The following is a 15,802-nucleotide window of genomic DNA, read 5'->3' on the forward strand; positions in this document are numbered from 1 at the left end:
GTCTGCATTCCAGTAGCCAGTAGCCAGGAAAGTTTAGTAATTTGTGCGGTTTATACTTAGTCTCGCTCAGGATTCCCAAGCGCTCAATGAACGCGGGGGCATAGGTGTTGGTACCGATGCTTGTTGGGTTTCAGGTGTTGTCTGTGGCTGTTGTGTAGCTGTTGCAGCGGTTGTTTCCCGTGTGTGTGACGGGCGCTGAGGTTCCGCGGCCTGTGCCGTTCCACCAGGGCGTGCAACCGTGGCAAACGTTACGCCGTTCCTTACTGCGTTCAGCGCTGGCCTTGGGCGTGGTATGTCGTACAGTACCCTATTTTTGTCTTGTTTACGTTTCAGCGCCTGTTTGTATGCACAGCACTGTCTGAAATTTGCCGCGTGGGGCCCACCGCCGTTGGCGCAGCGTCGCTGGTTTGGCTGTGTTTGTGTGCAAGTGTTGGATCAGTGGTTGCCAGCGCATCCGCGGCAGCGAGTTGCCAGGCCGCAGCGGAGGGCCGAGTGGCCGAACCGCTGGCAGTTGTTATATTGTTGGGGGACGTTAGGTGGTTCGTAAAGTTCTACACGTACGTCCATCCGCAGAAAGCTCTTTATCTGCAGGATGGCGCGGGAATCAGCCGTGTCGGCTAAATCAACAATGTAGTGTGGTAACGGTGCTTCTGTACGGAACCCTGTCATCCGGGAGGCACTGCAGTCGAATCCCAGATAACAAAGCGCCGCCTGTACTGTCTCGTTGGGGTTCCACTCCCTTGATCACGTACTGCTGGCTTCTCTCGTCCAGCGTTCTGTACGTGTGACGTTCGACCTTCCCTCGATCCCTGAGTTAACAGATGGGGACGTTTGCAAGACAACAACCATCTGCACGAACAGTTCGACGACGCTTGCAGCAGCATGGACTATCAGCTCGGAGAAGATGGCTACGGCTGCCCTTGACGCTGCATCATAGACAGGAGCGCCTGCGACGGTGTACTGAACGACAAACCTGTGTGCACGAATGGCAGAACGTCATTTTTTCGGACGAATCTAGGTTCTGTTTACAGCATAATGATGGTTGCATCCGTGTCTGGCGACATCGCGGTGAACGCACATTGGAACTGTGTATTCGTCATCGCCATACTGGCTTATCACCCGGCGTGACGGTATGGGGTGCCACTGGTTACACGTCTCGATCACCTCTTTTTCGAATTGACGGCACTTTGAACAGTGGCTGTTGCATTTCAGATGTGTTACGCCCCGTGGCTCTATCCTTCATTCGATCGCTGCGAAACCCTACATTTCAGCAGGATAATGCACGACCGCCTGTTACATGTCCTGTACGGGCCTTTCTGGATACAAAAAATGTTCGCTGCTGCCCTGGCCAGCACATTGTCCAGATCTCTTACCAATAGAAAACGTCTGGTCAATGGTGGCCGAGCAACTGGCTCTTCACAACACGCCAGTCACTACTCTTGAGGAACTGTGGTATCGAGTTGAAGCTGCATGTGCAGCAGTACCTGTACACGCCATCCACTTGCCGTTATTACGACCAGAGGTGGTTGTTCTGGGTACTCATATCACAGGATCTATGCACCCAAATTGCGTGAAAATGTAATCACATGTCAGTTCTAGTATAATATATCTGTCCAATGAATACCCGTTTTATCATCTGCATTTCTTCTTGTTGTAGCAATTTTAATGGCCAGTAGTGTACAATGGACATGTTATTCCGTGGACTTTTGCACTTCTATGCATGAATTATCTTTCCTTTGTCATTCGCTTATGTTATCTGCTTGGATTCCGACCTAAGAGGACGTTCTTGTGTTATGCTCATCTTGCTGTACCAGCTAATAATGTAAGTTGTAATTAAAAACAGAAAAATGTAATGGTTATTTTGTCAAAAGAATTTGTGTATGTGGTCAATCAATTTGTAATCTGATACCTGGATTGTCCGTAGTAGATATGTGGCTTAACAAAGAATTTTCAATGTTAGGCGCCATCTTGGAAAATCTTTAACATTTTTCTTTTAACTCATCGGCGAGACGGGCCGTCGGTTAGGACAATTAACTTTCTTACAGATCCTACGAGCCCGGTGGCCCCTGATAATTTAACCATTTTTGCTTACAGTTTTTCGTTATATAACGAGATAACATCGCAGGCAGTAAAGGTCTGGTCACAGGATTCCAGTTCCATTATAGGATTTCACTTGTAGATGCTGATCTTGTTATTTTGTATTGGAGAATCGAGACAAAACCGCGACATTAAGTTACGTATTGCAGTAGTTTACATCAAACAGACGTGTGAAATATTCTCTGGTGCAATAAGCACACTACTTGTCACGAGCCTGGAGTAATATCTGTGCTGTTGGGTAAAGAAGGAAAGAACAATTAAGTATCGATCATTACGTAACTACCCTGTGAACTGAGCTAGTTTATTAATTACTGATCTGTGTCGGACTTAGGAGATATTGCACTATTAAGAACTTTCTTGTGAGTCATATTCAGAAAAGTGTTTTCAATCGCTACTATTGAGTCATTAAGAATACGCTTACATTGGCAGACTGCCGTATACTTTTTACATATCACTGTTTATATATTTTTACATTACATCCTTCATTCTTATTATTCATACTGGGCTCTTGTACATGTTCTACATTACCCGTTTCTCCCTACAATTATTCATATTTCCTCAGAATTTCGAACATCTTGCACTATTAGACATTGTGGAACACTTTCTCTAGGTCGCAAATCCTATGAACATGTTTAAATTTTTCTTTAAGTCTTGCTTCCAATATCAACCGCAACGTGAAAACTGCCTGTCTGTTGCCTTTGCCTTTTCTATAGCCAAACAGATCGCCATAAAACACATCCTCGACGTTCTTCACCCTTCTTCTCTATATTATTCTTGTCAGCATCTTGGATGCATGAGCTGTTGAGCTGTTTATCGATAGTTCTCACACTTGTCAGCTCTTGCAATCCTCGGAAGTGTGTGGATAGTATCTTTCCGAAAGCCAGATGGCATATTGTCAGATTCTTACATTATACACACCAACTTGAATAGTCACTTCACCAATCATTTTATAAATTCAGATGGAACATTATCTATCATTCTTCCTCATCTAAAATATATGAAAACTATTTAAAAATCTGATTTTAATACTGGATGCTGTATCTCTTCGATATCGACATCTGTCTCTTCTTCTATCACATCAGAAAAATCTTTCCACTCACAGAGGCATTCCTTTTTGTATTTCTTCGCTTTTTTATACAACCGTTTCGTCTTAGCTTCCCTTCAGTTACTATTTGTTTCACCCCCAACGACTTGTATTTTATATGTAAAGACAGTAACTGTTCTCGAAAGGACGGAATACTTTTGATGACCGTGCAGCTTTTCCCTGGAATAAATGATGAATAACTGAAAACCTCAGCTGCCGACAGGTGTTGTTGATATACCTCGATGTGGACAGTTGAAAATGTGTGCCCCGACCGGGACTCGAACCCGGGACCTCTTGCTTACATGGCAGACGCTCTATACATCTGAGCCACCGAGGACACAGATGAATAGCGCGACTGAGGGTCTTGTCCCTTGCACGCTTCCCGCGAGACTCACATTCCCAACTGTGCACGGAGCACACATTTTCAACAGCCCACATCGAGGTATATCAACAACACCTGTCGGCAGCTGCGGGTTTCAGTTAGTCAAGACTTGTATTTTTATATTCCGGTATTTCCTTGAACGTTTTTGTACTTCCTTCTTTCATCGATCAACAAGTTCCTTCGGAATTACCGTTTTCGTTCGTACGCTTTCCTTTCCAAGTTCGATGATTGTCATATTTAGAGATGTCCATCACCTTCAAATGAATTGTCTACTGAGCTATTCCTTATCACAGTATCTATACTCCAAGAGAACCCCAAGTGCACCACATTATTCCTTAGAACTTTTATATTCAACTTCTTTGAGTATTGATTCTCCCTGACTGGTCACTTAAACTTCAGCCTACTCATCATCAGTAATAACCTGTGATCAGGATCTGTATCTGCTTACAGATCAGTATCTGTTTTCGGAATTTCTGCCTGATCATGATGCAATCCAACGGAACTCTTCCGTATCTCCTGGCCTTACCCATGTAATCTCCTCCCGTTGTGATTCTCGAGGAGAGTATTCACTATTACTAGATGATATTCCTTGAAAAACTAATTTACTGTTTGTCTTCTCTCATTTCTAGTACCAAGCCCATATTCTTTCGCTATCTTTCCTTCTACCCGTTCTCCTACAGCCGCATTCAGTCCATCATTAAAAGATTTTCATTTTGCTTTTCATACTGAATTACCCGTTCAATGTACTCATATAATATCCATCTCTCGGTCTTCAACTAGTGGCGTCGTGTGTCAGTTTGAACTATCGCTGACGATGTTGATTTGCTGTTGATTCTTATGAGAACAACTCTATCACTGAACTATTCACAGTGAGTCACTCTAGGCCTTACCTTCCTGCTCCAGTTATAACAGTTTCTGCTGCTGTTGATATCTCCCTAAGCTCACCTGACAAGAAATCCGTGTTTTCCTTCCATTTCACTTCACTGAGTCCTAATATCTCTAGACTAAGCTTTTGTGTTTCCGTTTTGAGGTTTTCTTGATTCTATACCACTTTCAAACTTCTGACATTCCACATCCCGACTTGTAGAACGTTATCCTTTCGTTGTTTATTCAGTATTTTCTCATTGTCGCCCGAACGTTGGCAATCCCCTCCCGCAAATTCGAACGGTTGACTAGTCTGGAATGTTTTGCTAATTCTGAGTTTACAGATTTCCAGAAGGCTTTTGACACTGTACCCCACAAGGGGCTTGTAATCAAATTGCGTGGTTGTGGAATATCGTATCAGTTATGTGAATGGATTCATGATTTCCTGTCTGAGAGGTCACAGTTCGTAGTAATTGAGGAAAGTCGTAGAGTAAAACAGACTGACTTCGGATGTTCCCCAAGGTAGTTTTATAGGCCCTGTGCTGCTCCTCATCTATATAAACGATTTAGGAGATAAACTGAGCAGCCGTCTTAGGTTGCTTGCAGAAGACGCTGTCGTTTAGCGGCTAGTAAAGTCATCAGAAAATCAAAACAAATTGCAAAACGATTTAGAAAATATATCTGTATCGTGCGAAAATTGCCAATGCATCCTAAATAGCGAAAAGTGTGAGGTCATCCACATGAGTGCTAAAAGCAGTCCGTTAAACTCCGGTTACACAATAAATCAGTCAAATCTTAAAGGCCTCAAATTCCTCTAAATACCTACGATCTATAATTACGAACAACTTAAATTGAAAGGAACACACAGAAAATGTTGTGGGGAAGGCTAACTAAAGAATGCGTTTTATAGGCAGGACAAACGAGAAAATGTAACAGATTTACTAAACAGACTACCTACACTATACTTGTCCGTCCTCTTTTAGAATACTGCTGCGGGGTGTGGGATCCTTACCACATAGGTTCCACCGAGTACATCAAGAAACTTCAAAAAAGGGTACCTCGTTTTGTATTATGGCGAAATAGAGGACAGATTGTCACTGAAATGATAACAGAATTTTGGTGGACATCAGTAAAAAAGGACGTTTTTCGTTGCGGCGGAATATTCTCACGAAATTGGAATCGCCAACATTCTCTTCCGGATGCGAAAATATTTTGTTGACACATTGGGACAAACAATCACCATAATAAAATAAGGGAAATCGGAGCTCCCACCGAAAGTTATAGGTATTCGTTTTTCCCGAGCGCAGTACGAGATTGGAATAAAAGATAATTATTATGAAGATGGTTCGATAATCCCTCTGCCAGGCATTTAAATTTGACTTTCAGAGTATCCATATAGATATAGATCATCACGACACTTTCTCAATTGCACGCCACATTTCATGTGAATATACATTATGCGTCTTTCATGCAGTGTTTTCCTCTGCCTTCTGCATCCTTATGCCGTTGATCATAGCTGCTTCCTCCACCTTTAGGGTGCAGTTTCCCATCCGAAAGGTAAGGATGTGCCTTGAACTTCTGTCCGCTCCTCCGTCCACCTTGGCAAGGCCTTTGGCACAATGAGGTTGGCTTCTTATGCCGGAAATCTCCGGCTGCCAGTGTTAATGTTTTTTATTCAAAATTAATCGATGGCGGATTTCGAACCAGGGATAGACGACGTTTTGATTACTAATCAAAGACGCTAGCTCTAGACAACGTGCTGCAGACGGAAGTAATCTACAGAATATATATATATATATATATATATATATATATATATATATATATATATATATACACATTCTATTTTATTTCCCTGTGATCTCACAGGTAATCCATCCAGGTTAAGAATATACATGACTGCCCTAAATCTCCGAAGGGAAATAGCGGGATTTTTCTTTGGAAAAGTGCTGCCCATTTATTTTCCTGTGCCACCCCTGGCAGGGCATGTGGAACGAATCTAATGCCTTGGTTTTCTACGGTATTTTAAATCAGAGTCTTCTTTCCTTTCTTGATCAATAAAACTAAAAACCTTCATTATTCACACCTATGTATAACGTAAATACAGAAGATAGTACTGCACAAAACATAAAATAAAACTATAATGAAGTAACATTGTCATGACAATAATCTTGGCGTACAGAAATATCGCTAACGGAAAAGAAGACTGTCGCACTTCAGACACGACATCCTAAATGCGATGAGTAGAGGCATCCTGGGTGACTCAGTGTAGCAGCTCTTTCGAAAAGCTAAGAGTGAATACCATTTCCCTGTTTTTAAAGATACTGCTATGCACTGGAATTGAAATTGGATCGAAAATTTCGTAATAGGCATGGGCTGGCTTAAATGGCTGTGAGCACTATGCGACTTTACATCTGAGATCATCAGTCCCTTCATTTTTACGGAGCGTTTAAACAGAAGAATTTATTTGTCACGGACTGTAAGCATTTTATTACTTGTACAGGTTGGAGTTGGGCAAGCCCAGAATGGTTTCTAAGGACGTCAGCCAGTGTTAGCGGCTCCAATAGGTGACCACATTGGAAATGTAACTTTTCCATTTCGGATCTAGGCCCACAAGGGATTCTGAAGGGAAATACGTCCTTGGTTGCTGAAGGCGGGAGCCGACGCTCTTCGTTGGCTTTAACTTATCAGCACATAACTTATTTGGAGTCGTTCTTTCTTGGCTACACACAGGGAAGCCATAGGGCATAAATTAGTTGTCAGGTGTTAAGGAGAAAATGAAGCATCTACTAAAGGTAAAATAAATCGAAGGTCTCGGCCGTAATCGATTGTGACTGATATTCGATTAGATACAGAGCGGTTGCATGTAAGACATTGTATTTGATGTGCTCCGTTTGTATTAGTTGATATTTCGACGATGAACCAAGAAATGGCTATTTTACCTCTATTTTCCGATTTCTCACTAATGGCTTCTTTGTCAGAATGAGTGTTTGTGAGCTTTGCTAAGTGCCAAACCCGCGGCTAATACTGGTAGTATCTAAGAAGTTTTCGTGCCTGGAAAATACTTTTCATGCACGTTTTGGACAAATCCGAGTATTTTGAGAATGGCTCCTCTCAGATAAAGTTCCTTAATATTTTTCTGAACGCAAATGCTGTTCAAATGGTGTTGCTAATGAGACAAATGTGTATAATATTTCAAGCAGGTAAACAATGTTAAGTGTGGCCCTTTAATGTTGTTCACGGCAATTTTCGTGCCAGGCTGGTGGCGGAAATGTCAAGGGGCGTCCTTAATATCACACTTTTTGCGGTTGTTATACTTCATTACTTCAAAATGTGGTAATGTAATATTAGTGTCATTTACTGAAACAATTCAGACCTTTAAAATTTGTATTTTTGAGAGGCTCCGCACCAGTGTTTCATCAGTTCACCCAGCAACTACACAACGGTACGTCAGAGGCAGCTCATGTTCGGTGCACGGTTGCGAGTTGAACCGTGAAATATATTTTCAAAGAATTTTGTTAAATTTACTAGAAATTCATCAACATTAACACATTTAATCACTCTATGTGAACGTGGAAGTAGTTGCCAGAGAGTAACTGATGAAATCAAAATGAAATTGCTTTTTACGAATGAGAAGTTTATTCCTAAAAGCTTTTTTCTTCTTAAGAAACTGATTTAAAACTATAAGCAGAAAGCACCCTTAAATATCAAGTTACAATTTATTCAGGCAAAAAGAAAAAAATTTTTATGGTATGTATGAGCCTTGAGGCTGAGAACCTTGCCACTCCCTTTGCACACGTCCGTAGTCACAACCGCTCACAAAAACGTCTGAAAGACTACACAGGTGCCAATCTGCATCACACCCGATTACCTTAAAGTAAAAGTCTTAACAATTCACACAAGTAAACAAACTAAGCACCCCGTAGGAGGGATGGAAATGGTACAAAACTCTAACATTAAAAATGAACTTGCCACCGTTGGTGCAACTTGATTTTAACTTCTAAAAAAGTCTTACAGTGGAAGGGTGGAAACTTTATATACTAAAACGACCATTTACCATAAATTGAAACCCATGAAATGCAGTCTTACATAAAATTATACAAGGTGGCCAAACATGCTCTACAGTACACATATACCGCCTCTCAAGATAATATCATCATCATCATCATTTAAGACTGATTATGCCTTTCAGCGTTCAGTCTGGAGCATGGCCCCTTATAAAATTCCTCCACGATCCCCTATTCAGTTCTAACATTGGTGACTCTTCTGATGTTAAACCTATTACTTCAAAATCACTCTTAATCGAATCCAGGTACCTTCTCCTTGGTCTGCTCCGACTCCTCTTACCCTCTACTGCTGAACCCATGAATCTCTTGGGTAACCTTGCTTCTCCCATGCGTGTAACATGACCCCACCATCTAAGCCAGTTCGCCCTGACTGCTACATCTATAGAGTTCATTCCCAGTTTTTCTTTGATTTCGTCATTGTGGACACCCTGGTGCCATTGTTCCCATCTACTAGTACCTGCAATCATCCTAGCTACTTTCATATCCATAACCTCAACCTTGTTGATAAGGTAACCTGAATCCACCCAGCTTTCGCTCCCATGCAACAAAGTTGGTCTGGCTCAAGATAATAGCCAAGATAAAAACATATTTGAGGAATTAGGTCGTTACACTTCAAGCAATAAATTCATTAACTCGCCCAATCCGACAAACATGACACAGGAATCTCCGAACGGCAGACAGACACTAACTGCCTAACAAATGCGGGCGAGAGACAGACGAGCAAGCTGGGCACGAGAGACTGATCACGGAAACAACTACAATTTAACAAGAGTAAATCACACAACATAACACCAATCACTTAAATTCTAATAAACTGCGCTCTCCCGAACCGTCCGCTGCCAGCCGCTTCAACGCACGCAGGAAGGCGCGCCTGTCTCCCGTCTTTCCTGGTGCGCACCAACTAACCGACTGACCGCTGCTTCGTCCGCGACTGCACTGCTCACCTGCAGACACACGACGGCGGAAATACTGGCTCTGACCCACCCATGCAGAGGAAACACGCCCACTGGCAAAACGACATCTCTGCACCAGGAAAGGACCGAGCCAAGCTTCACAAAATGGTAACTGAAGGGGCCCAGAAGCTCTCGGAGAACCTGTTAAACCGAGTCGTCGCAGCTCTCACCTGCCAGATTGATGTCGTGGGTTGACTCCTGTTGATCCCTTGTCGACCGCGAAGCCAATGCCCTCGTTATACGGCGCGGCCCACTGGACTCACGTGGCAACTTCACATGCGCCGACGCTCAAGACGGGCAAGTCGTGTCCCAGTGCGCGACCGATCAACCGATCGATCCAACCGCCAATGACCGTTGCCTGAGCAAACTCGAGCAGACTGGCGGCCTAACGTGCAGACTCAGATGCAGGAACTAAGCCCCGACCGGGCGACCACTCGCTGAGTTCTCTTGCTGGCGGAGTGGAAAGACTGTCATTTTGCCGGCTTTAACGGCTGATCCGAACGAAAGACATACTAGCCACTCCGGACGACAGACAGACACTAACAGCCTCACAAATGCGGACGAGAGACAGACTAGCAAGCTGGGGACGAGAGTCTGACCCAGACTAACTCCGACTGACTCACCCAGACTGACCCCGATTGACAACTGACGAGCTCATAGCGCCCCTTAAATGCAAGTGAACAGGCAACATTTCCCACCAGAGGGAGACACCAAAGCTACGACTGGCACAGCGGCGCCAACACCAGAAACGGAGGGCGACTGCTTCACACAACGCGCTGCGGCGCGCTCTTCAAAACAGCAATTTTTACCACGCCTCAAGGGTAAGCAGTGCTAAGTAACTGCTGACATGAAACTACCTGGCAGATTAAAACTGTGTGCCCGACCGAGACTCGAACTCGGGACCTTTGCCTTTCGCGGGCAAGTGCTCTACCATCTGAGCTACCGAAGCACGACTCACGCCCGGTACTCACAGCTTTACTTCTGCCAGTATCCGTCTCCTACCTTCCAAACTTTACAGAAGCTCTCCTGCGAAACTTGCAGAACTAACACTTCTGAAAGAAAGGATATTGCGGAGACATGGCTTAGCCACAGCCTGGGGGATGTTTCCAGAATGAGATTTTCACTCTGCAGCGGAGTGTGCGCTGATATGAAACTTCCTATCAGATTAAAACTGTGTGCTCGACCGAGACTCGAACTCGGGACCTTTGCCTTTCGCGGGCAAGTGCTCTACCATCTGAGCTACCGAAGCACGACTCACGCCCTGTACTCACAGCTTTACTTCTGCCAGTATCCGTCTCCTACCTTCCAAACTTTACAGAGTGAAAATCTCATTCTGGAAACATCCCCCAGGCTGTGGCTAAGCCATGTCTCAGCAATATCCTTTCTTTCAGGAGTGCTAGTTCTGCAAGTTTCGCAGGAGAGCTTCTGTAAAGTTTGGAAGGTAGGAGACGGATACTGGCAGAAATACAGCTGTGAGTACCGGCTGTGAGTCGTGCTTCGGTAGCTCAGATGGTAGAGCACTTGCCCGCGAAAGGCAAAGATCCCGAGTTCGAGTCTCGGTCGGGCACACTGTTTTAATCTACCAGGAAGTTTCATATCAGCGCACACTCCGCTGCAGAGTGAAAATCTCATTCTGGATTACTGACATATTTTTAACAATAAATTTTTGGATACAATCAACAATTTTTAAAAATTGGTTACTTTAGAAGTATTTGAAAATAATGACTAATCAGAAGAAAAAATCGCAATGTATTTACTTGAAATATATTATTTATGAAACTTTATGGAACATTTACTGTACATTGTCTCAAAGCAATCAACTTGTCGCTTATCATCGTTTACAGCCGAGGTCTGCAATTACGGCTGAACAGCACAAAAAAATTTAAAGAAAATTTCTCGATAATAATTAGATTGCTAGGGGGAACTGTAGATTATTACTAGTCATGATCCATTAACAGGCTAAATAGTACTGTAATCTATGAGACAATAATATACTGTAAAAATTGTAGTAATCTCTAGGTGATCATAGACCAAATTTCGTCTGCTTGCAAGTACTGGTAACTAGCAGAGAAATGAAATGCAATGACTATAGTGGCTCTCTTTTGGGTGATAAGAAGTGCACATTAAGGTGCATTTGTAGAATACTTGGGGACTGCATGTCGTCTGCAATGCAAATTGCTTAAAACAGCTACACGGTACATACTTCACACTCCAAGTGTACGGAATCCGTATCATATTTAATTAACTAGAGACATCGAGCGCATACAAGAAAGGACGCTTCCAATAATCGCAGACCTGTTTAACTGGAGTAAGAGCGTAATAGAGTTTTTGAAAAATCGGAGCTGTGACAGAGTCCATGAAAGACGTGGTACATACCACGCGAATCTTCTCACAAAGTAAAAGTACCGGTTTTCCGGACGAAGGTATGATATCTCTTCAGCGCTCTATGTATCTAAGCTGTAGAAATCATGCAAATTGAATTAGGCCAGTAACAGCTAGTACAGAGACACACATTCTATTCTCTCTCTTTCTGTGGACGTTACATGTCTGAACTTCGGTATACACTGACGGAAAATCAATCGCGAGATCAAGAAGGAGTTGTGCGACATAAAGGAAAGTTGATAGGCTTTTTCTTCACTGAAGAGCCAAGGAAGGTGGTGCAGGAGCCTAATATCGTGTAGGATCCCCGCGATCACGCAGAAGTGCCACACCACGACGTGGCATTGACTCGACTAATGTCTGAAGTAGAGCCGGAGGTAACTGACACCACGAATCCTGCAGTCCTGTCCATAAATCCGTAAAAGTACTTGGGGCTGGACATATCTTCTGAACAGCACGTTGCAAGGCATCCCAGGTACGTTCAATAATGTTCATGTCTGGGGAGTATGGTGGCCAGTGGAGCTATTTAAACTCAGAAGAGTTTTCCTGGAGCCGCTCTGTAGCAATTCTGGACGTCTGGTATGTTTCACTGTTCTGCTGGAATTGCACGACTCCGTCGGACTGTACAATGAACATGAATGAGTGTAGGTGACCTGACAGGATGCTTACGTACGTGTCACCTGTGACAGTCTATCCAGATGTATCAGGGGGCCCACATCACTCCACCTACAAACGCCCTACAGCTGCACCATTACAGAGACTCCACCAGCTTGAACAGTCCCCTGCTGACACACAAAGTCCATGGATTAATGAGGTCGTCTCTACACGTCCATCCGCTTGATACAATTTGGAACAATACTCGTCCGACCAGGCAACATGTTTGCATGTCATCAACAGTCCGTTTTTGGTGGCGACGGGCTCCGGTGTGGCGTATAGCTTTATGTCGTTCAATCATCGAGGGTACACGAGAGGGCCTTCGATTCTGGGACCCTATGTCGATGATGTTTCGTTGAACGTTTCGCACGCCGACACTTGCTGATGACCCAGCATTGAAATCTGCAGCAATGTGTGGAAGGGCTGCACTTCTGTCACGTTGAACGATTCCTTTTAGTCGTCGTTGGTCCAGTTCTTGCAGGATCTTTTTTCGACCACAGCGTTGTCGGAGGTTTTATGTTGTACTGTATTCCTGATATTCAAGGTTCACTTCCAAATGGTCGTACGGAAAAAAAACCTCACATCATCGCTACCGCGGAGATGCTGTGTCCCATTACTCGTGCGCACACCACGTTCAAACTCTGTTAAATCTTGATAAGCAGACATTGCAGTAGCATTAACCGTTCTTACAACTGCGCTAGTGACTTGTCTTATACAGGCGTTGCCGGCTGCAGTGCTGTTTTCTGCCTGTTTTTATATTTCTGTATTTGCCAGTATCAGTTTATTTGGCGCTTCGGTGTATATCTGAGAGAAGATATATATTCAAATTTTGCACCTGTCGCACTGTAAGGATGCGAACCAGGCTCCCTTTAAATACTCGCTGTAACGGTCGTCAGCGTTATTTACTTTTGAGACCGGACGTGATAAGATTGGTTACAAGGAAGCCACTTGAGGGCACACTATCAACCTGTCTGCTTGATTGACACACTGGAACTTGTAAGACGTCGTGGTCTCCTGACCTTCATTGCTTACATGTTCCGCCCTCACCATCATAGTCCGCACATCAAGACGCTTCATTCGAACCCAAACTAGATTAGATAAAGTCAGTATCGTATGAATTCATGTAAACGATACGCATATAACTAATAATTCGCAAGTGCGCACCGTGGTTGAAATACTCGAGACTGGCGTACACAGATACATTCCAGGCACCACGATCACAGGAGATTTAGTTCGAGAGAGGCAACCGTACCCAAGAGGCCAGTCCCAACCCATCTATGTCGGCCAGTGACCGCCCGTAGAGAAGACAGCGTTTGCCCGGGTGAAAGGACGACCCCGTGTTCGGCTTAAAAGCAAAATTCCGCTACATTGTGTGGGAGCAGCCAGCCTACTCATTCTTTACACATAGCACGCAGTTTTAGGGATTTTTACAGGTAGACAGCAAACGCCAAACGCCGATACTACAGATTTCCTTAAACGAAACGTCATTTTAGAAGAGCAATGCTGATTGGAAGATGATATTTCTGACGCCTTGAGCTGAAGGAGTAATGGTAGAGACCGGAACATACACCCCTTCACGTCTCTCCTCGGTACTTCACTGGGAGAGCACCTCTGTCGAGAGCGAATCAAAGTGCGACTCTATATTGAGTCCTTGCTATTAAGCGTTGTTGTCTGTGTTGGCCATCACCCTTATTGTGCGGTCTGAATGGTCAGAGCTATAGTTAAACGCCTGCGAGCGAATTTTTGAGTGGCATCGCTGTGCACTGGTTATCTGCCAGGTGTACCACGCCAATAGTTAGACTAGGGCGACTTCGTCTAGTCGTAGGGAGAGTTTCATTGGCGAAGGTCAATCTAGATAAAACGAGAGTTATCTTATTTGTTAGCAACGAGCGGCACAGACAGCAGCCATCGCAGCTTACGGTATTGTGAACTACAGCTATTGCGAGCCCCATATTTCCTCCACAACAGTACACTTAACTGCATTTCACACGCGACAGCCTCGACCATACCTAGCAACATTCTAAGGGATAATTATTCTAGTTGAGAGGGCGCAGCTCTCAGCCATTCTGCCAAGTCAATAACAATCTTAAACTTTGTATAGAAATTTCATTTGCGAATCCTATTCTTGAGAGGTAACTTCACATTCCGAAAAGAACCAGGAAATGTGTTGAGTTCATAACTGAAAGTGCGTTTGTTATTTCTCAGAATTTTAGCAAAATAAATAATAATTTCGTTACTTTCATGTTTTTCTTACGCTACTAAAGTACACAAGTATCCGACTGGTTACGAAAGAAATTTTGTGAATTTTTGTGTCATTTCCTTACAGCGGACGACTGCGGAAGATATTTAATGCTGAAGGTTTTTCAGGCATTTTTCTTAGAACTTTAGGAGCGTCTGTCTGACTTCTGTAGTAGTGTGGGGGTGGAAATTGCATCTTACAGGAGCCACAGGCTAAAGGGTACATCTCAGAATAATCCGTTGCTCAGAATGACAGAATAGCAACCCTCACGCTCACATTCTGTACCTGCTGTTATGGTCTGGGACGTGATTTCGTATGACAGCAGGAGCAATCTCGTGGGTATATAACGCACTCTTACGGCAAATTTGTCAAGCCGTCTAGTGATCCGATCTGTTGTGCTGTCATTCACGAACTACATTCCTGTGGGTGTTTTCCAACAGGATAACGCTCGCGTCACAGCTGTTGTTACTCAACTTCCTTAATAGAGATTCGACATTTTTCCTGCGCTTGCTAAATCACCTGATCTGTCTCCAGTCTAGTACATACGGGGAACCGTCGGAAGACGACTCTAGCGTCATCCACAAACAGCACCAATCGTCCCTTTATTGCTCGGACAAGTGCAATAAGCACGGACTCCAGCCTACAAACTGACAACCGTCACCTCTACAATACAATGCATGCACGCTTACATGCTTTCATTCAAAATTCTAGCGGTTTCACCGGCTTTTAATGTACCAACATTTACAGCGGATTATCTCTCTTTCACATTAACCTGTGATCTTGCAATGTTAGCCACTTAACTTTTGTTACCTGCACAAATGTATCTAGAAACTGCAACACTCTGCGTGAGTTATATATTTGGTAGTGAGATTTTTTTTTCAGTCTGTGTATATGTTACAATGTAAAGTACCCTGTAGACACACTTCATATCGGTACATGTAGTTGTAAATGGAGAGCAATTTTAAAGAGACGAAGATCAAAAGTCAATGTGAAAATTTGATACTTTTGTTTAGCAGAGTAGTTTATTTTTAATTCAGGTTTCTGAAGATTTACATTACGAGGTTACTGTAAATGTCGCAACAG

Source organism: Schistocerca gregaria, chromosome 2 (assembly GCF_023897955.1).
Source record: "Schistocerca gregaria isolate iqSchGreg1 chromosome 2, iqSchGreg1.2, whole genome shotgun sequence".
Lineage (NCBI taxonomy): Eukaryota > Metazoa > Arthropoda > Insecta > Orthoptera > Acrididae > Schistocerca > Schistocerca gregaria.